Source organism: Balaenoptera acutorostrata, chromosome 4 (assembly GCF_949987535.1).
Source record: "Balaenoptera acutorostrata chromosome 4, mBalAcu1.1, whole genome shotgun sequence".
Taxonomy (NCBI): Eukaryota; Metazoa; Chordata; class Mammalia; order Artiodactyla; family Balaenopteridae; genus Balaenoptera; species Balaenoptera acutorostrata.
Window position 1 is genome coordinate 21,150,819 of NC_080067.1, and position 20,897 is coordinate 21,171,715.

At 49.1% G+C, this 20,897-nt stretch overlaps 1 protein-coding gene across 2 annotated transcripts in view; it reads left to right on the forward strand.

The window, feature by feature from the left end:
* Positions 1-20,897, forward strand: part of EPHB1 (EPH receptor B1) — a 420,307-nt gene that overhangs the window by 155,217 nt on the left and 244,193 nt on the right. The gene's annotated exons all lie outside the window — the stretch shown is intronic.

Below are 20,897 nucleotides of genomic sequence, written 5' to 3' on the forward strand. Positions count from 1 at the left end.
GGCTCGTCTGTTGCCTGAGTACATGGAAGCTGAACAGGAGGGAATCCAAAGTTGGGGAAGAGAAGATTGTTTTCCTTTATCTTTTGCTTGTGGCTTTCAAAGTTTCAGATTCTTTCAAGAGCAAGGCTTCCCATATGGACCTCAGAAACCACCTTGACCCTAACTCCTTACTGGGGTTGCCCCAGTCCTTTGGGGACAAGATGGAGGTGGGGGGGGCTGTGGTTGCTCCTTCTTCTCCATCATGAGCCTCATGCCAGCTGTCCCCCGTCATCATCCCCACCCTGCCTGAGCATCAGAACATCCCTTGCGTGTCTCCTTCCCCACTTACCTCGCTCGCCAAACAACACCTGCAGGCAAAGCACCAGACACAGGATTGCTAATGCCCACCTGCTCTGCGATCCTTTGGACTCAGCTAATTGCCTGGGCTGGGGCACTCACACAGCCTTTCTGAGGCCTGCTGAGAGCGGAGAGCTGTGCCTTTGTGTCTTTATTGGGTTTCTTGGTTATGGTACCCGTGATGGATGATGTGGAAACTGGGGGGAGAGAGTGCCAGATCAAGTGATGAATCAACGCAGACAGGTTTAAAACCAACCCAGCCTGGTCCCACAGCGCTCCTCTTTGTCCCATTGTTTTGGGGTGGGAGGGAGGTGCCCTCTTGGGCATGTGTCAGGGTCTGAGTGGAGACCCAGGCCCCAGGCTGAGTTCTTAAAGGCGCAGATGCGGCAGCTGCCTGGCATGCTCGCAATAGCACGGGTGATTTCTCCAGGCTTCAAAGGGTTGCCGCACGGCACTTGCTGGCTGGGGCCCTCTTGTTTCTCATTATTTCCTGAGCAGAACGGCAGGAACGAGAACAAGCATTGATTGGTTCTGATTTAATTGGGACTCTGGGAACAGCCTCTCATTTCTCTGGGCTAATTGGAAGTTTTCTCTTTTGGGGGGTTCTTGTGTCCCCGTTGCTTGTCCGTCACCTCCTGTGGTTGTCCTGGGAGGGCCTATGGGGACAAATATGTAAATCCAAGTGGTTACTTTCCATCCTCCCTACTCAGCCCCACCCTCCTTCTGACTTTTGGTGGATGTTCCTGATCTAGAGCTGTCATGAACCTGACCTGACTTCACAAACTACTTGTTGCAAACTCACTGGAAGCTGGAGGAGATGCGGAGCCCAGGACATCATCACTTTGCCATTTCAGAGGCACAGGCAGCCACATTTTGGTGGCATTTCTAAGAGCAGAGAGTGGCAAGCCAGGCGGCATCATGGGTCCTGCAGCCCAGCGGCCTGGCTGAGCTCAGTGCCCTAGAAAGGCAGAAAAGCACCTTTTCTTCTGTCTCAAGAACTTTAAGCTGAATCTTCCAAATTCTTTGACCTTGGCTCTGCTGGTAACCCGGGCTTGATGGCTGAGCCTGACCTCCCTCCCCAGGGCTCATAGCAAGGGGCTGCCCAGGGAGGTAAAGGAGCCTGGGGCATAGATGGTGATCTTGGGAGGATTCTGCACCCTTTGGATGGGGATGGGCAGTGCATGGTGAGGTACTTGTAACTAGTCCTTGGGGTGTATCTTCAAGAGAAGGTGCTCAATTCATTTTGGATGCTCATGCTGGGGGGTGTCAGGTGGGCACTGTGGCCCTTCACAGCAGTTCTGGGGTGGCTTGCCTAGTACAGGCAATTCTCCTGAGGCAAGAAGCATGGAGATTGGTGGATGCAATAGAGATCTGTAGGTGAGAAAGTCTTGTGAGTCTCCAACAGCTGTCCCGGTAGGACTGGAGAAAGAAGGCAAGCTGCTCTCTCCCAATACAGCCCTGAGAATTGATGCCCTGGAGCCCGGCTGGGAGAAACCTGGATGGTTCTGTGATTCACAGTTATGTTGATCTAATTAACTTTCTTTTCCGGATATTTGAATCTGAGCCTCTGCATGTGTCTAATCTATGGGGTGACAGAAAGAATATCTTTTGTATTGTTTTTCTGGCAGTTCAGACTTTCATCAGAGGCAAGAATCTTATTCTGACTTTTCGCTTTGCATCTGCTAAACCCTCTCCTGTCAAAGACATGGTGACCAGTTTCTTGGTTTTGCAGAAGCATCTAGGGACCAATTAGGCAGCTCAACCAGCAAAGAGTGGTCCTGGCCTAGGGCTGTTCCTGTTGTGAGGAGGGAAGGTGCTGGAAGGAGGGGGTGGCAAGCAGAGGAAGCCGTAAGGGGAGCTTGCACATCAGGCTGTGCAGCAAGCGGCTCACACACTTTCTAGAGGTCTCCATGGCCCAAGGCCTGTTCCGGACTCATCCTTTCTGCACACATAGGTTGGACTGATCAGGCAGAATCACAGCAGCCTGTTGACCCCACCAGTGACTCTGACCCCATCATGCATTTATCTCTGTGAAATTGTTAATTACTAGGAAAATGGCCTATATGCCCCACTTTCAAGTTTTATGCTCTTAGTTTAGCAGATTAATGAGAAATCATGGCTTTGTCTTTCCCCACCTGCATGCCTTCCCTGCTCAGGTTGATGGCTAAGTCCATTCTCTTTGTGAGTCCCTGTAGCCTAACTGTCCCTGGGCCAGGGAGGCCAAGAGCTGGTGCTTGGCAAGCTCCCTCTGTGCTGTGGAGCCTAAAATGTTGCATCAGCTAAAGTTGGTCTCAGGGGTCAGCTAAGATCATTCCAACTCTGGATGTTGGCAGGGCCTTGGCAGCTCCTGAAGAAGGACAGAGCTGTTCTCAGCTGTTCTCTGTCCCTCGCTTGGTGTCTCTTCTGCCCCTTAGCATCCATCAAAGGCCTGCCTTGGGCCCTACAACCTCATGGGCACTGTCTGTGCAGCCCTTCCCCCCCGCCCCCCGCCCCCCGCCCCGCTCCGCGGCCACACTTCCCTGCCCCTCCCCTGGGTCTCTTCTTCCCTCCTTCCCTCCCTCCAAATGGGGACTCTTTTCCTTGGTAATTTCCCACCTACATGTAAATTCCTTCATGCCTGGAAACCCAAGGGACATTTTGAACCTTTCAACAGTTTCGACACCTTTGTCAACCTGAGCAGCCGAGATGAGCCAATCTATAAGCCTGGGGGAGTCGAGACAAAAAATCTGCAGGGTTCGAAGGGGGAGAAAAATGTGTCTAATTTAGCTCCTCTTGGAAAAAAGAAGTTTCTGGGGCCTATTTCCACCTCCCTTCATCCTGGGTGTTGAAAGAGAAACTAGGGGCCTGACAGAGCGCGTGCGCGTGCGTGTGTGTGTGTGTGTGTGTGTGTGTGTGTGGTGGTGTGCTGGTGGCTGCATTCAGGGGCACTGAGGAACCTTTTCTGCTCTGCTCTCTGGCCCATCAGCTGTTGGCTGGTGACTGAGAGGAAGGCCACAACCTAGACGCCTCCTCTCAAGCCCCAGGGAGACCCGCTCTGCTCAGGGCTGGGGGAGGCCAGGGTCATTAACACCGCAGCCCTGTAAGATGAGCTTCATGATAGGATTGCCCAACGGGCTACTTCATTGAGAAACCTCTCGGGCCTCCACGGTGGCCCTGCCCAGCGCCCTCCAGAGAGGCCTCCTATGTAATTGGCTGGATGTAATGGGCTGTGACACCAGCATGAGCAACAGTAAACAGAGCTGGAAGGATGCCCTCTGCCTCACCGACTCCAGCACACGGGGCAGGGGTGCGTGGTCCCAGACTCTGGTGGCGGCAGGGGACAGCAAGGAGAACAGGGGAGAGGGGCAGCTCTGGGTTCCAAACCCCCTTGTGCTCTGCATCGCCCCTTCTGCCTTTGAAGGACAGAGGTAGAAGCACCCAATTACAAGCAATCATGATTCTCCCAGGTCAGTGCTAGCGTAAAGAGAATGTTCTGGGCTTGATAGCTGTCCTGGGTAGAAGTCCATGACTTAGTAAATATTATCAAAGATGATGACGAAGGCACCATACGGTCCTTATTGAGTTGGTGTGGGCAGTGGAGACATCACGGGGTGAGCAGTTCAGCTGGGGCCCTGGGCCCACCACTACTGCCCCATGAAGAACCATCGAGCCTGAAACAGCCCAAGCTGGGGGGTGGCGGTGAGGGTGGGGGTGGGAGTGGGCAGGATACGGAGAGACCATCTATTCTGACTGCCTCATTTATCCATGGAGAGAGGGCGGCCAGAGAGCATCTCTGGATACCAATCCAGGGAGCCCTGTTGGGTAACGTCAGAGCTGGGATCAGACCCAGGTCTGGGAGGCCACCATCTGCCTCTGCTTCCGAGTCTGGTTTTTGTTGAAATTAACCGTCCTTGGACGCACAACATGTGCTCCAGGAATATCCACCCCCTCTCAGCTGTTCTCCCATGAACACTTTCTCTGTGTCTGTGTCGTCCCTTGTTTTATCTTGGGTCCAGGCGCTCCGTGGAGCTGTGCTCTACGGTCATACATTTCCGCACTGTACAGCACAGGGCTCCACGTTGACTACCCGCATCTTCTTTTTAATCTTTCTGGGAGCAGTACCATCTCTGCAGATGTTCTGACGTGTTGACGTGCCTGTGAACCATCCAGAGGGGCATGGAGTCTGGGCGGGGGTGGGGTGGGGTGGTGGTGACACCAAGCTCCCCGGGAAGGGTGAGGTCTAAGGCTTTGTGCTTCCAGAAGAGGACGGGGGGGACGGCAGGGCTGTGGGCTGGAGGCCTGACTGTGTCTCTGTAATCGGCATCAAGGAACAGCATGGGCCCCGAGGGCTGAACCCGGGCCCAGGCAGCGCTGTGGTCAGACTTGCCCCCTCTGCTTCCTGTCCCCAACTCTCTCTGGAGCTGGACAGCCCCTGTATGCAGAACCTGAGCACACACATCTGCACAAACTTCCTTGCCTGGAGGGTAAATCACCACTTTTGAGTTTGAAGCATGGAGATGAAAACACCCACTGAATGTGAGCTTGCCTGGAGCTGGGACCCTCCGTTCTGGACCACAGGAGCTCTGATGGTCTGAGCTCTGTTTCCACTGCTTTGGCCCGTTGACAAGCTGTGTTGACAGCGCCCTAATGCTCCTGGGCCTCAGTTCTCTCCCAAGGCAGCGGGGTGAAGAGCCCGAGAAGAGTCAGCTCAGGGCAGCTGCAGATGGTGAAGGAATGCATCCTGTTCACACACCGCCAGAAGCAAGCCTTATTTCGCCAACAGGGCCATGGCAGGGACATTGAGAGAGGGACACCCTGGCCTTTCCCTAGGGGAGGGGTCTCTGTCTGCAGATGTCCTGTCTGTACTGTCCTTGCTGGCTAAGAGCTGGAGTACCAGTTACCTGGTCAGGCAGCTGCAGCTGAGCCTTCCACTTTTGTTTTAGGGGCCAGTTAATGAGGCAGGGCAGGAAAGCCCCAGGGAGATGTGGCTTAGCACAGAGGAGTATGCCTCGATCTGCCTGGGGCCCCGGGAGCTATCCTGTATGACAGAGAGCATCTTGCCTTCCTGTGTGCCCAGCCAGCCTGCCACACGAGGCGTCTGTGCAGCTGCAGGTGTGCTGGGTTCACCCTCTCGTGTGTGTGTGTGTGCACGCACGCGCGGGCATGCTCACGGCCCAAGAGGTCGGGAGGAAATCAGCTCGGCTACGGCAGGCCCTGGAGAGGCTGGCGAGGGTAAGGAGGCGCTGTGGGGAAACTCAGGAGGCTTCTTGGAATCACAGGACAGGAATTTAGGACCACGGAGGGCCAGGAGCAGCCCTAACAAGGGTTTTCATTGAGGGTGGGACCCGGTTCAGGAGAAGGGCTGGAGCAGGCCCTTCAGGTTCTGGCTTGTCCCTGGCCTCTGTCTGGAATAGCCCACCAACGCTGTGAGCACATAGTGCCCCTAGTGGGGGCTGGAGTTACTTGGTCTTCAGGTATGACATTTGGGGCCTGCTCAGGTCACCTCCTTGCAGGCCTTGGCAGTTCTGGCCTCCCATTCCTCAGTCTAGTTGGATTCTACTAGAATGGAACTGTCTCTATGCTCATTCTTTCTCTAGGTTCTTATTGGACACCTACTGTTGCCAGGCCCTTTATATTTATACACTCAGATGAAGCGATTATACTTCTGAGGCTCTGCTAGATTCTTGGCTCTTAGAAAGTGCTTGCAATATCCAGAGGGCAAGGGGACCACAAGTGGCCTATGGAAGGTGGCCCCTCCCAGCTAGGTAAGGCCTCTAAGCCCGCCAGATGACACGTACTTTGCTTTCCCACAGTGGTCCCCCAGTCTGCTCTTAGACACTACCAGTGATGGGACACTCTGACTTCCTGAGGCAGCCTGGTTCATCACGGAGCCCTTCTTTCTAGGACTGAAATGAATCAGGGGCCCATTGCTCTTGTTCCTGGGTTGGAACTTTTAAGCAAATCTCCCTTATCCCAAGTTACCTTTCATTGTTGTTATTTTTTAAATGCTTTGAACAGGTAGGACATATGAAATTAAGTTTCCCTTTGACTCTGGTCCTGTTCAGGTCCCTCACTGTTTTAGTTTTTGATATTCTCTTGCCAATAAGAGTCCATGCATTTGCACACCCAGAATGTAGACAAGTCCTTTCCTCATCTGCACAGGGCTTACTGCACAGGGTTTTTCACCTAGTTCCACCCCCCCACCCCTTTCTTACTTAACAATGAAAGTTAGCAGTAGTTTGGTTGGTTGTATTACCTAGAAATCTGGCCTCTTTCTTTCCAATGATTGTGTAATATTCCACTGGATGGTTGTACCTTTATTTAATTGGCCCTTCATTTATATACATGTAGGTTGCATCCTGTGTTTTGCTATTTCTAAACAATGTTTCAGCAAACATCCTTGTGCCTTCATCTTCGCACTTAGGAGTGAGCATATCTGTGAGATTAATTAATTAATTAATTAATTCAATGAATATTTATTGAGGACTTTCTGTGTGCCACGGACTTTTCTAAGAGCTAAGATGCAGCAAGTTCTTAGAAGTAAAATTGCTGAATCAGAGTATATAAATTTTTAATTTTGATAGATATTCCCAAATAGTCCTCCAAAAAAGGACATTTTCTTCCAATTTTTGCTCCCACCAACAATGCATGAGGGTTCCTGTTCCCCATACCTTTGCCAAGATAATAAAATATCAATTGTTTTTATCTTTGCCAATCTGATAGATGAAAATTGGCCTCCCACTGTGGTTTCAGTTTCCATTTGTCTTGCTATGAGGGGCATTGAACATGGCAAAGTTCCATAAATTGCCCTGTTTGTGGGTTGAGACGCAAGTGTTCCTATGTCACGCATCATTACATTAGGTGGGTTTGCACTTGGCAGTCAGTTTGGAGTGTGCTCACTCCACGACGTGGTCTACCCTTCACTCTCCTCTGGTCCCTTCCTTCCTGCCCTTCATCCCACCCTTCATGCATTCTTTGCCCATCTGTAGCCTTAGGACATTTGGGCATGTGCTCTGCACCTATTTCAGTGTTTCCTGACTGTGGTAGGGGAAAGGAGAACAGGTGGGACAGGACAAGAGCCGGTGCTGCTGCAAAAGGGCCATGCCACCCTTCTGGCCAGTCTCAGGAAGGCTGGCCAAGCCTGGTTTTCCCATCGTTCTTCTCCTGCCCAGGGCCTGTTCTGGGCTCCCTGCTCCCCTTCTTGCAGCCCTGCTCTGCCCCACGCATCCCTCAGCTGTCACCCTTTGCCCAGTCCGTCCAGCTGGCATCGCTTCCTTTTACTCTCCCAGCTTATCTCTGGGGCCTCGGGACTCAGCTCACCCTGGTGACTCCCACTCCACTGCCCCTTCCTAAGTCACCAGCCCTCAGCCGGTGCCTCCTCCAGCCTCCTCTTCATTTCTTCTGCAGCTTCTCACCCTCACTAGACCTGCCACCCCTTCCGCAGCAGCCCTGAATCTGTCTCAGTCCCATCCCTGACCAGGTGTCCTTGCCCAGCCTGCGGAAGCCCCAGGCCTACTTCTGCCAGTGGGCGTTGTCTTAGCCCTGGGCTGCGGCTCACTGCCTCATTCTCTTTTTGGTTTTGTCTTCTACTCTGCAGCAGTTCTTTCTCTCTGGGGCCATAGACTTCCCACCTCTCCTACTAGCCTCAGCCTCCCTCTCCCCTCTTGCTTACTCCCCATCTCCCCTCTCCTCTCCTCTCCTCTCCGCTCCTCTCCCCTCTCCCCCTCCTTTCCATCTTTCCTCCCTCCCTTCCTTCCTCACTACTTTTCTGTTTAAATATATTCAGGTTAAAAGGTGAGTCAGCTTAAAAAAAATAATAAGTTAAATAATAAATTAAAAAATCTGGCATGTAGATATGGCAAAAAGCAATAAAGATAATATGCAAATGACTGATGTTTAAAAAACTGCTGACTTGCCCCATTTACCTAGGTTAAGAAAGCAGCCTGTATGCTCTGCAGGGCAGTCCCACACTCCATTGTCAGATCATGCTGACGGCTCTGATTCGGGTACAGAACAAACATCTCTGGACTGGCTTTCAGCTTGCGTTGAGGCACTAGTGCAGCGTGGCTATCATTTATAGAGCACTCATACGTACCGGCTGCTCTGCCAAATTCCTTTCCTGCATTATCTCTTAAAACTTCACTGTAGCCCTATGAAGTACATACAATCATCATGCTCGCTTTTCAGTTGAAGATACTGAGGCACAGAGAAGCTAAGTAGCTTTGCCGAGGTCATGCAACGTAGGACTCTGAGGCCTGGCTGATAACTCTTATTCTGTATTCCTCTGCCAGCTGGAGAAGAGCAAGATTTGCTTAGGGGCAGACCTGTGTTTTGTGATGGGAGCTAGGGCTTCAGCGTCCCATGTGGACTGAGATATAAGCCTTCCCTAAGGTACCCAAAGAAAAGCCATCAGAGTGTGATCAGCATTTTCCATTGGCTAGGGCTGAACCAGGAGGTTCATGGAGGGACCATGCTCACGGCAAGAATGAGTCAAAGACACACCCTTCCGGCTCCATGGTCAGCCCAGCTCTCACCCGTCTCCTCCCCAAGCTCCCTACGGGCAGGGCCACCCCCGATGAGCCTCTGTGTCCCAAATGCCTACACTGTGCCATCTGCGAAATGAGGACCAAACAAAACGCATTGAAAACAAAATTGGTGGAAGCAGGATGTGAGCTGAGGAGGAAGAAAGGCTTTGCAAGTAAGTCAGACAGAGGAAGACAAATATCATATGATATCGCTTATATGTGGAATCTAAAAAAAAAAAAAAAAAGTGATACAAATGAACTTATTTACAAAACAAAAGCAGACTCACAGACTTAGAAAACAAACTCACGGATCCCAAAGGGGAAAGATACTGGGAGGAGTGGGGAGAGATAACTTGGGAGTTTGGGATTGACATGTACACACTACTATATTTAAAATAGATAACCAACAAGGACCTACTGTATAGCACAGGGCTCAATATTGTGTAAGAACCTATATGGGAGAAGAATTTGAAAAAGAATAGATACATGTATATGTATAACTGAATCACTTTGCTGGACGCTGAAACTAACACAACATTGTTAATCAACTATACTCCAATATAAAATAAAAATTAAAAAAAAAATGTTTAAGAAAACATCTCAGCTGAACTGGGCAGTGTAAACTCCGAACAAACCAGGCAGGAACGGAGTGCGAGTCCGATGACAAGGCGTGCACTCGGAGAGGTGACGATGGCAGAACCAGATGGAGGAAGTAACCAGTGATGACAGAGGCCTTGTCTGTCTGTTGTCCAATAGAGTGACACGTTGTACACACACAGGCACACACAGAAGAAAATCAACAGAACGGTTTCAAGCCCATACATCATGAAACACTTTTGTTAAAATTTGGTGATAATGTGTCAGTTTGACAGAGGACATAAGGTCAGTCAGTGTAACGTGTGTGCTTCAAGCAGAAAATGACAATCTGCTCTTTGCACAAGATGGATAGAGCTTCTCATTGAAATTGTATGGAATATGCAAGAACTCTGCCAAATCATGAACTTGGCAAAAATGTACCTGTTCTGCGAATTAGGCAATTGGAGGGTTTCTGTTGGGTTTCTGGGTCTGTCACACACATGCCCGTGTTGATCCGAATGTGGAGGCCCTTGTGACTTGGGCTTCTCTTCTCTCACTGGTTCTGTTTGTCTTCCCCTCTGCATCTTTGGCCAAATTGTCTCTCCCCTGTTTTCCTTTTTTTTCTTTTCCTCCATTTATTCTAGTCTTTTGTCTGTCTTCTCTCTGGAGTTGATTCGAAAAGAGAGAAAAGAGAAAACACATTCCATTGGTAGAATTTTAATGAATGGATGGCTAATTCCATTCATTTTATTTTTTTTCCTCTAGGAAACTGTTTAGATGCAAATTGCAAGAACAAATGCATTTTTTCATATAGGAAATCAATGTTTATCAGTGAAATCAATTGCAAATATTACGAGTAATTTTTGTCATCAAAATTATGAATATGTAATCACACGTGTTGATAATAAGGTTATTTTTTAAAAAGAACATAGCTTTTTAAAAAAATGTCTTTGTAGAATGCCCTGCTTCTCCGTTCTCATTTCTTTATTTTTCTGGAACACACTCTACTGCTTTCAGCTTCTTCAGCCCCATTCTTGATTATTCCTGGCTTATGAGAATTCTTTCAAACTTCCTTTTTTTCCTAACATCTTTTAAATCTTTCAGTCCAGCTACTAGTTAAGAACCAGTTACCACAGCCGTTTGTGGCTTAACATACCCAATCAGAGTGACAGATGTAACCTTTCAGGCTGACAGCTGCCCCTCCCCTCTTGTAGGTAGCTCTAACCCGCTTACCTAGCCCACTTACCTCAGAATTTCCTCATGCAAACTCAGTTATTTGGGAGAGTGTTTCACCTTTGGGGACTGGACTTTCCACTCCCCTTTGCTCTGAACCCCGTCAGGGGGCGCTTACTGCCCCTCCTCGCCCACTTGTAGAGTCTAAATGTGAACTCACCGTCCCAACGCGGGCAGCAGCCCCCTCCCCTCTGAGGACTTGCTGCAGCCTTGGGGGCAATGGATGTGCTCCCCAGGGAGCTGACAGCATCAGCACACTAGCCAGTTGGACATCCGTACCCCCACATCTTCCTGACCAGGAGGAGGGAGAGGTGGCCGGACATCCTGACCCCCCCGGGTCCTCTCCTTGCCCTGGCTCCCCCTGATGGCCAGGCCTCTTCTGGCCACCACCACCCCCCATGTCCCCAGTCTCCTTTCCCGCCCGTAGCTGTGTGCCGGCCCTTCCTTCCGGGCCACAAAGGCTCTCTAGACAGACATTGTGTGCTGTTTGCCAACACGGGGGCCCGGGGTACACAGAGGGGCGAGGGAGAGGCCAGCTGCGCTCTCCTTTCACACAGACCTTTGCTTTCTCCCTTTCAGTCTCCCCCTGGCTCTCTGTCTTTGAACGTGCATACAAAAATAAAAAAAAGCAGTTGCTAATTAGAGCCAGAGAATGAGAGCGAGCCTGGAAGAGGGAGGTAGTGGAGGGGCCAGCTCCCGTGCAAATCAACCAGGGAGGAAGGGCAGGGGGGCCCCTGAGGGGCTTGGGAGGGATAGTTTGTCAAAATAAGCACAACGCTTCTTCAGAATGGCAAAGAGGGATCTTGTCTTAACCTCCCGTCCTAAAAGGGGAGGAAAGGAGAAATGACAAGAGTTTCTTGTAAACTCCCACTGCTGGTGTCCATCTACCCTTCTCATCTTTGTCCCTCTCTCAGTAACCCCCGTAAACAATAGTATCTGTTTGGGGGACATTTAAGTGTATCCTTTTATTGGTCATTTTTGTTCTGGCTGATAGAGAATGCGGGATCACTGGCTGAGAGGGGAGCCCCCTTACGGACGAGCCACTGAGTCATCAGGAAGCCCCAGCTTGGAAAACATCCTCTGACAAATCAAGGCTCTCTGTCAGGGCTTTTTTCTCACCCAGTCCTGTTCTTGGTTCACCAGGCAATTTCTTTTCCCAACCCCATGTCATTAAATTCGCCAAAAGCAAAAGCAGCCCTGATGCCCGGTGCTGAAGGGCTAGATGCCCGGTGGATGGCTAGGGGGACAGCAGCCGGTGTCAGGACAGGACCCGACTCCGACTGGAGATCTTTGAACCCACTGCAGGCTCACAGAAGGTTCCAGATACCACAACAGTCAGGGCCTGGGGGCACCGATCTGGCAGTTCTTCTGTGGCTTAGAATGGCCCCGTGCTTCATGGGGCCAGGATCACTCTGATGGCTTGGAGGTGCCCAGGGGGACTGGCTTTGGAGAACTGGCAGTCACAGGGAGGGAGGGTTACTTGGTGACTCGGCCTGTCTAGAGATGCAGTTTCTCCAGGCATATGGTGAACGAAGTGATGATGCAGATCTATAAAGGTTTTGATGTCAGTGCCCTGTGCATTGAAAAAAATGAGGTAATTTTCTGAAAAGGAGAACAGTGGAAGCCTCATCGTGATACACATTGGTACTAACTAGTCAGGAAGGAAGAAAGGAAAAGGAAATAGAACATGGAAAGCAAAGACTATAGCTAGCTCATTTTCTTCCACTGGTGGCTGTTTCAGGTGATGGCTACGTGTGAGAAGAGAGACCCCACTGGAATCTATTGGGAACATCCTCCAGTTCTGGGCTGAGGTCTCAAAATGAACTTTTCCAGAGTCCATATGCAGTGGACTGTCTGTAGCACACAACTCAGTGTAGCTCGTCTTAACCCTGCCCAAGGACTCCTCTGGAAAATAAGGGCTTGAATCCATCTCCCATGCAACTAGCCAGACCACAAAGCTGTCGAGAAAACAGCCATCGATGGGTAGTTGTCAAGAGCTGGCGGCAGGAAAGCTTGGGTTGTTCTGTCCTGGCTCTGTGTTTATGAGCAGAATGACCTCTCTGGGCTCAGTATCGTGTTAAGTGGTTTTATAACACTGTGTTAAGTGGTCTTCTAACACTGGGCTCGGGCTGGCAGTGAAGACACCATGAGGATCTCTGCCTGGGTAGAGTTCAGCCAAGATCTTGGCACGTTGCAAGGGTTCAAAAACGGATGCTGATATTATCAACATTTTATTATTAAATAAGCCAGAGGATAATTTTCTATCTATCTATGGGGCTGATTCTCTTGAGGTGTATGAGAATTGTGGAAAGGATGTGGTACATTTACAGAGATCTGGTAAATATTAAGAAGGCTTAGATAACATGATCTGGGTCATGGGTACATAAACTAGTTTAGAGTCTAGATGACCCATCTAGTCATAAGTGGATATGAGTTTAGAGTCTCTGTGGAAGCCACCCATCTAGTCATAAGTGGACATGAGTTTGTCCAGTTTCTCATTGCAAAATTAACTTTTTTTAATTCTTTTTTTCATTTTTCAGTAACTTTAAATTTTATTTAAAAAAATTATCATACAGAAAATTTAACTTATTTTGTTGGACCGTTTTATGAACTTTAACACATGTATAGATTTGTGTAACCTCCATAAAAATTAGGAAACAGAAGAGCTGCCTTATGCTTTCCTTTTATCTCCATTGCCTCCTCCCATCCCCCACCCCTGGCAATCAGTGATCTGTTCTTCATCACCGTTATTTTGCCTTTTAAAATGGAATGATACACTGTGCCAACTTTTTGAGACTGGCTTCTTTCACTCAGCATAATGCCTGTGAGATTCATCTCAGCTGCTGTTTGTGTCAGTAATTTGTTCCTTTTCATTGCTGAGTAATATTCCATTTTATGGATACACCATAGTTTTGTGTACCTATTCACCTGCTGAAGAACATTTGGATTGTTTCCAATTTTTGGTGATTACATGTAGTTGCTATAAATGTTCAGGAACACGTTTTTGTGTAGACATACATTTTCATTTCTCTAGGGTTAATACCCAGGAGGGGGATTGTTAGGTCATATTAAAATGGGATGTTTTACTGCCAGGCTGATTTTCAGAGTGGCTGTACCATTTTGCATTACCAACAGCAATTGCTCTGCATCTTTGTCAGCTCTTGGTATTATCAGTATTTTTTATTTTAGTCATTCTAATTGGTATGTCGTGGTATTTCATGGTGGTTTTAATTTTTATTTCTCTAGTGAATAACGATGTTGAATATCTGTCATGTGCTTATTTGCCATCTCTTTATACTCTTTGGTGAAGTGTCTATTCAACATTTTTGCCCAAGTTTTAATTAGGTTATTTGTTTTCTTACTATTGAGTTTTGAGATTTCTTTGTATATTTTGGATACAAGTAGTTTTGTTGAACGTGCGATTTAAAAATATTTTCTAGTTTGTAACTTGTCTCTTCTTTCTCTTAACAATGTCTTTTACAAAGCAAACATTTTTAATATTGATGAAATCCAATTTATCCATTAAAATTTTTTTATTAAAGATTGCATTTTTAGAGCAATTTTAGGTTCAGAGCAAAATTGAGAGGAAGGTACAGGTTTTTCCCATATACCCCCCTGCCCCACATGGGCATAGCCTCCCCCATTATCAACATCCCCTGACAGAGTGGCATATTTGTTACAACTGATGAATCTACACGAACACATCATAATCATTCAAAGTCCATAGTTTACATTAAAATTCACTCTTGGTGTTGTACATTCTGTGGATTTGGACAAATGTATAATGACATGTCCATCATCATAGTATCATACAGAGTACTTTCACTGCCCTAAAAATCATCTGTGCTCTGCCTGTTCATCCCTCCCCACATCCATCCCCTGGCAACCTCTGATAATTTTACTGTCTCCATAATTTTGCCTTTTCCAGAATGTCATACAGTTGTAATCATGCAGTATATAGCCTTTTTTAATTGTCTTCTTTCACTTAGTAATATATGTTTAAGTTTTCTCCAGGTCCTTTTTATAGTTTGACAGCTCATTTCTTTTGAGAGCTGAGTAATACTCCACTGTCTGGAGAATTTATCCCTTTTTTTCCAATTTATCCAACCAATTATTTTTTCAATTGTTCCAGGACAAGAATCATATTTTTGGTGTCATGTCCAGTAATTCTTTGCCCAACCCCAAGTCACAAAGGTTTTCTCCGAATGTTATCTTCTGAAAGTTTTATAGTTTTGTGTTTTTAGGTCTATGATCTGTTTTGAGTTAGCGTTTGTTGGAAGTATTTGTTGGAGGTTCAGGTTGAAGGTCATTTTATTATTACTTTGCCTGTGATGTCTAGTTGTTCCAGTACCAGAGATGACTCCTTCACCTCCTCCAAGGCTTTATTTGAAAATTATCTTCTCAGTGCCCCCCACCCTGACCACCCTACTCGCAGTGTAGACCACCCTCAGCAGCCCTCCTGTCTCCGCTACCTCGCACTCATCATCTCTAAATAGTGTATAACTTATTGCTTATGTGTATTATCTGTCTCTCCTCAGTAGAACGTGGGATACATGAGGGCAGGGATACTTTGAGGGTGTGTGAAGGTCTGTTTGTTAACTGATGTGTCCTGAGTGATTAATAAGAACTGGATGCACAGAGATGCTGGGCTCCCTCAGGGCACACGGCTGCAGAGGGTGAAGGTGCAGGGGTGGCTGGCGGAAGCTCCCAGGCCAGGTCAGATCAGAAGTGAGCTGTCCGGAGCCCTGCCTCCCACGTTCATCAGGCAAAACAGGTTTGTCAAACACTCCACGCTGAGCTCTCCTCTCACCCACCCGCCCACTGTATTATTTGAGGCCAGTTAGAACTTAAGCAATTAAACCATTTTTTTCTATGTCTTAAAGTATTTGTTCCGTGAAACTTAAGCTTTATCCCTTTTTCACCCTTACACCCCTTGAAAAAAAGAAAGTGCTCTAATGCCCTGGGAAAGTGATCTTAAATTCTAATCAGCCCTCAATCCTGGGTGTTGGAAGCCACTCAGCGATGAGGCAATCGGCAGGGCAGGGGTGCACGGGGAAAGCTATTTAGGAGGCAGAGTCGGCTAAGATGCAGGTTTCACCTGGCCGGACAGTCTTCCGTTCCAGTGAAGAGGCTTAATTTATCAGGGCGGAGGCCCAGGGAATCCGAGAAGCAAACAGTACGAAGATATGGAGATGGCAGAAGAAAAGAGGGCAGCTTAGATGAACTGGGGTGGGGGACTTAGTGGGTTCCTGTCCTCCATAATGGAGCCCCTCTCCATGCTGTTCTTACCTTGAGTCCCAGCATCACTCACTCTCTCCAGTGGCAGGTGGAAGGAGTGTATGATGCTGTGTCTCCCTGGGGTCGGCTCTGGAATTTCTATATAGGAGGGGTTTGGGGCCATGGCTTGGTTGGATGGGAGGGGAGGGAGCTGGCTGGGCACTTGAAGGCTGCGTTTGTACAGCAGTCTCACTGTTCTTAAAGGGGATGTTAATTTGGAGTGCAGGACGCTGATGGGAACAGGAAGGGAGGGAGCGTCTGTTGGGACCTGGCTGCAGAAGGAGCTGGTCCTCACCTGCCTCACTGCAGAGGGATCTGCCCCATAGATACCACCCATCTCCCGCCCCAAGGTGGAACGCTGCTCTCTGATGATCTCTGAACAGCTAAGGCTCCTGGTCTGTTTGGAATCTGGTCACATACTATATTTGTTCCCAGAAAAGCAAAACCCACGTTGTCTCCTATTTCTGTCTCATTTCCACCACTGGAGAGACCAAGTCGGCTAATTTTCCCTTTTGACAAATTTGCTTTAGTTCAGTGGGAGGCGCTGCTGATTTTGAGTCATCAGACCTATGAGGGTGGGGGAACCCAACTTGTAATATTTCTTAAATTATACTTTAATGAAGACGCCCACTAACACTTGTAATAATTCACAGAAAAGAAGCTCAAGCAGATCTGGTTGAAATGTCTTCCTTTGTGGTTTTTGTTTTTAAAGATGTGTTACCAGCTTAAACGGAGGTCTTAATTACAGATCAGAAACAAAAACTTGCAGTGTCTGAGAATTGCTTCTCGCCTGTTCCCTTGGCCACACCTGTCTCCCGTGGTTCCTCAGGGGGAAGACCCACCCAGGAGAGGCTGCCTCTCCCCTTTGGGCCCCCTTCCCTTCCTCCCCCTTCGAAGCATCCTTGCTGTGGGCCAGCACTGGGTGCAGGGCTCCTTAGCTGTATAGAGAGTGCCTGGATCTTTGGTCTTTCTCGGAGAATCTATGTATGGTAATGTCAAAACAGGGTTACAAAAATTGTGGTATGATTTAAGTGTTTGCATTCAACAAATAACTGCTTTTAACACAAAAATTGCGATACTTGATGTTATGCTACAAGAAGATACTTGCAGGGTTTATGGGATGTGTACACATGCAGCCCCTTAGAGTCAGGCTGGTTGGATAATGTGACATGTTTGAAGTTGTGATGGACTCCTCATCTCAGTCCTGTGACTCTCTCATCAAGTGTGAACTTGAGGCCTTTCCCAAATGGGAGTGAGGCCAGGTGGCCCTCCCACCTTGCCCGTGACAGCCCGGCTCGGCCCCTGAGTCTGGGGGATGGGCAGCTCTGACAGAGATGGGTCCCTTGCCCACCTGTGCATCCCAGCCGGTCCTCAGCAACATCCTCGTCTCTGGGGGTCTGAGCCCTCTTCTTGCTCCCTCTACAGCCCCGCTGGGGGCTCCATGGACAGAACCATTTGGAGTCTGATTCAGAGGACAGGTAAATCTGATGGCTGACCAAGCTGGGGGCTGCCGGTGCAGTCACTCTCCTTCCTTGGGTGTGGGGCACGCATCATCCTGCAGAAGCCCCGCCCTGTGGCTCCCACTGTGGTCTAGATGCCTGTGGGCATCTGTGTGCCCTGACGCCCAGGTCTGCAGCCCATTCCAAGGGCAGGCAACCAAAGGGACTGCTTCTCTGGCTATCTTGACTGGCCCTTTGTCTTTCCTGGGGAGCCAGGCAGGGGAGCCTGATGGGAATGCTCCCTGCTTATTTTTTTTTAAATTTTTTAATTTATTTATGGCTGTGTTGGGACTTCGTTTCTGTGCGAGGGCTTTCTCTAGTTGCGGCGAGCGGGGGCCACTCCTCATTGCGGTGCGTGGGCCTCTCACTATCGCGGCCTCTCTTGTTGCGGAGCACAGGCTCCAGACGTGCAGGCTCAGTAGTTGTGGCTCACGGGCCTAGTTGCTCCGCGGCATGTGGGATCTTCCCAGACCAGGGCTCGAACCCGTATCCCCTGCATTGGCAGGCAGATTCTCAACCACTGCGCCACCAGGGAAGCCCCAACTCCCTGCTTCTTTATTCTGGGGGAGCCCACTGTAGGTCTGGCAGTAGGGGGAAAGCCAAGAAAAAGCTCTCCTTGTCTGTATTCTGGTCTTTCAAAAGGAATCAACTAAGTAGAATTAAAATGCCCAGGAGTGATGGGGTGGGTTGGGGTAGGGGTGGTCAAAGGACCTGGGGTGAAAACATTTGTGGAATACTTAATCCTAGAGGAAAACACTACGGCTCCTGGCTCCAAGGCCTGAGTGGGACGGTGTGCCTTATCTCTGCAGGGAGCCCCTGAGAAGTGTTATCTGACCTGGAACAACACAGAGACACATGTCTGCAGGAGGGATGATCCAAAGGCCAGCGGGAAGTTGGTGATTTGGCTGAGGGGATGGTCTTCAGCGAGTACCGTGGAGTGATTTAGAGCTGCCTCTGGGATGGAGGGTGTATCCCATCCCTCTGCCTTCTTGTTGGAGACCCCGCCAAATGCAATGGCCTCTCACCAAACCCCGCCCCAGTACTCCAGGTTCACCCCATCTCCAGATTCATCTTCCTAAATCCCAGACTGGCTCAGTCACCATCTGCTCACAAACTCTTATAGCTCCTCATTGCTCTAAGAGCACGTCTCAGGCAAGCATTCAAAAGTGCACACATGCCCACAAATACTGCAGGCCCCAAAGCTTGGTTAAGAGTGTAGACTCTGGGACCAGACTGCCTGGCTTAACTCTGTCTCCACCACCTACTAGCTGTATGACCTTGGGTAGGTTACTTTACTTCTCTGTGCCTTGGTTTTCTCAGCTGTAAAATGGGCATAATAGTAACCTACTTCCTAGGGTGGCTCTCAGAGAGCATTCAGTATATATGAATCATTGTTTTTGTTTTCCAGCTCTCACAGGTAGCCTGCTGGCACCCATCCCCCTTCAAGTCCAAGAGTTCACATTTTATATCTCATCAACCCCCCAAGGCCTGACTGAACTTCTGCCTCTTCTTAAACAGTTTTTGATTTCTTGCTCCAATTGTCAGCTGGGCATAACAATTGACTTTTCTGTCCGTACGTATCTGCCAGCCCATTGCCTATTTGCCGCTTTGTCCCCCAAGTGCCAGAGGCAGACTGTAAGCCCCTGAGGAGTCCCGTTCCTTGTTCTTCCTCATGTCCCTCTTTCTTGCAGGGGACGGGCTCTCACTGCTTCTCCTGGCTGAGCTGCTTGAGCACTGGCACCTCCTTGCCTGCCTTCTTCCTTCTCCCTGTGCTCCTCTCCTCTCCTCTCCCCGGACCCCACCCAGCTCCCTCTGTTTCATTTAGTCCTCCCCTCTTGCCATCTCATGCTTCTTGATTCTCCTTGTTTCTCTGACCTCCCCCACCTCTCTCTTAATGAGAACTTTCACACGTTATATTGATTTGGAGTTTTAAAAAGCCAGCTTCGATTTTCCTGGGGCACTTTTCGTGATCTTACTTTTAAATGTAGGAAGAAAGCTGTTTCAAAAGCCATTGACTTTGTTCTGTTGAGTTAGGAGTCGAGGTTGACAACTCTTTTCCGGAGACTCTGAGAACTCGGGGACCTCAGACGCTACATCTCGTGAGCTGGGGCCCGAGTCTGGGGGCAGAGAGCCTTGGGCAGGGGACGCCTTGCACACTGGCCTGGACTCAAGGATAAGGGTAAAGGGCAGGCGTAGAGCTGGGCGAAGACCAAGACGACAGACTGTCGGCCGCTGGGGTGGGGATGGAGGGGAGGAGGACCGTGGTGGGGATTCATTGGTGAGGCCCCGGTTCCCGCTGCTTTGGCATCAGAGACAGGTTGGTCTCATCTCTTCCCACACAAAGCACGTAGTGATCCAGCCCCTGTGCTGAGGGCCCCGCCTGCCTCATCCCATCTCATCCTTCAGTAACCTTAGGGGCAGGTCATATTATTTACATCTTGCTTTATGGGTAAGACGACATTACAGGCCTAAAGCTAGGGAAGGGCAGTGGGTTCGAAAACACGATCTGTAAAGATGAAGTAATCGAAACAGCTAAGTGGGCAGAGTGAGGGGGGGAAGGGCAGCATCCTACCTCCTGAAGGATGTGTGTTCACACATGCAGTCTGCATTACATCTTTCTGGGAATGACACTGGATGCATGTGTGTATATATATATATATATATATATATATCAACAGAATCAAGGGAATAGTGAGGGTATTGGATGAAGGGAAAATAAAGGCAGGGAAGTAAGATGATCTATAGCTGAAAGTCCTGACGCCCATGGTCAGAGGTGGGTCCTCTGGATGGACTGGTTGCTTGTCACCAGGTTTGCCCCGCTCCTCCCTCCTACCCCCCACTTGGGTTCTGCAGCCATGAGCTGTGACCACCCCTCCCCACGTGACTTCAAAGCTCTATGAGAGCAGCCAGGAGAGCAGTCGCCTAACCACATCTCATCTGACCCGGGCTCCTGGGCAGGCGCAGGGAGGAAGGGTCAAGGACATGGCTGGGTCCATGCACCAGCCCCTCTGGGCACTGCAGCCTGGCAGCCCCCCTGGCAAACGCAGAACAGCTTCCCACCTGGCTCAGTAAACATGGCCCAGGAACAATTCATAGGAACGTTGAAAGGTGATCAAATCATCCTGAGATGATACAGAATTTTAGCCTGTTTGCCAACTTTTAGATATTGTCTAGATTTCGTTGTGGAACAATTTTGCCCTTTTTTTTCACCAGGCTAACTTCTCCCCAGTTTTTGGATTTCAGCTTAGGGGTCACTTTATCCAGAAGTCATGCCATCTCCTCCTGGATGACTAGGATACTCTCCATGGCCCAGGCATTCTTCTGTAACGCAGCACATAATTCCCTAAATTTGCACCCTACTGTGCCAGTGCTTCTGGGGAAAGAAAGGCTGGGGCTTGTCCTTCAACGTGTTGAAACTCTGTAGCCAAATCCCTAAGGAAACAGCAGCCCAGGTAAATTTCTTCCTCCCCAT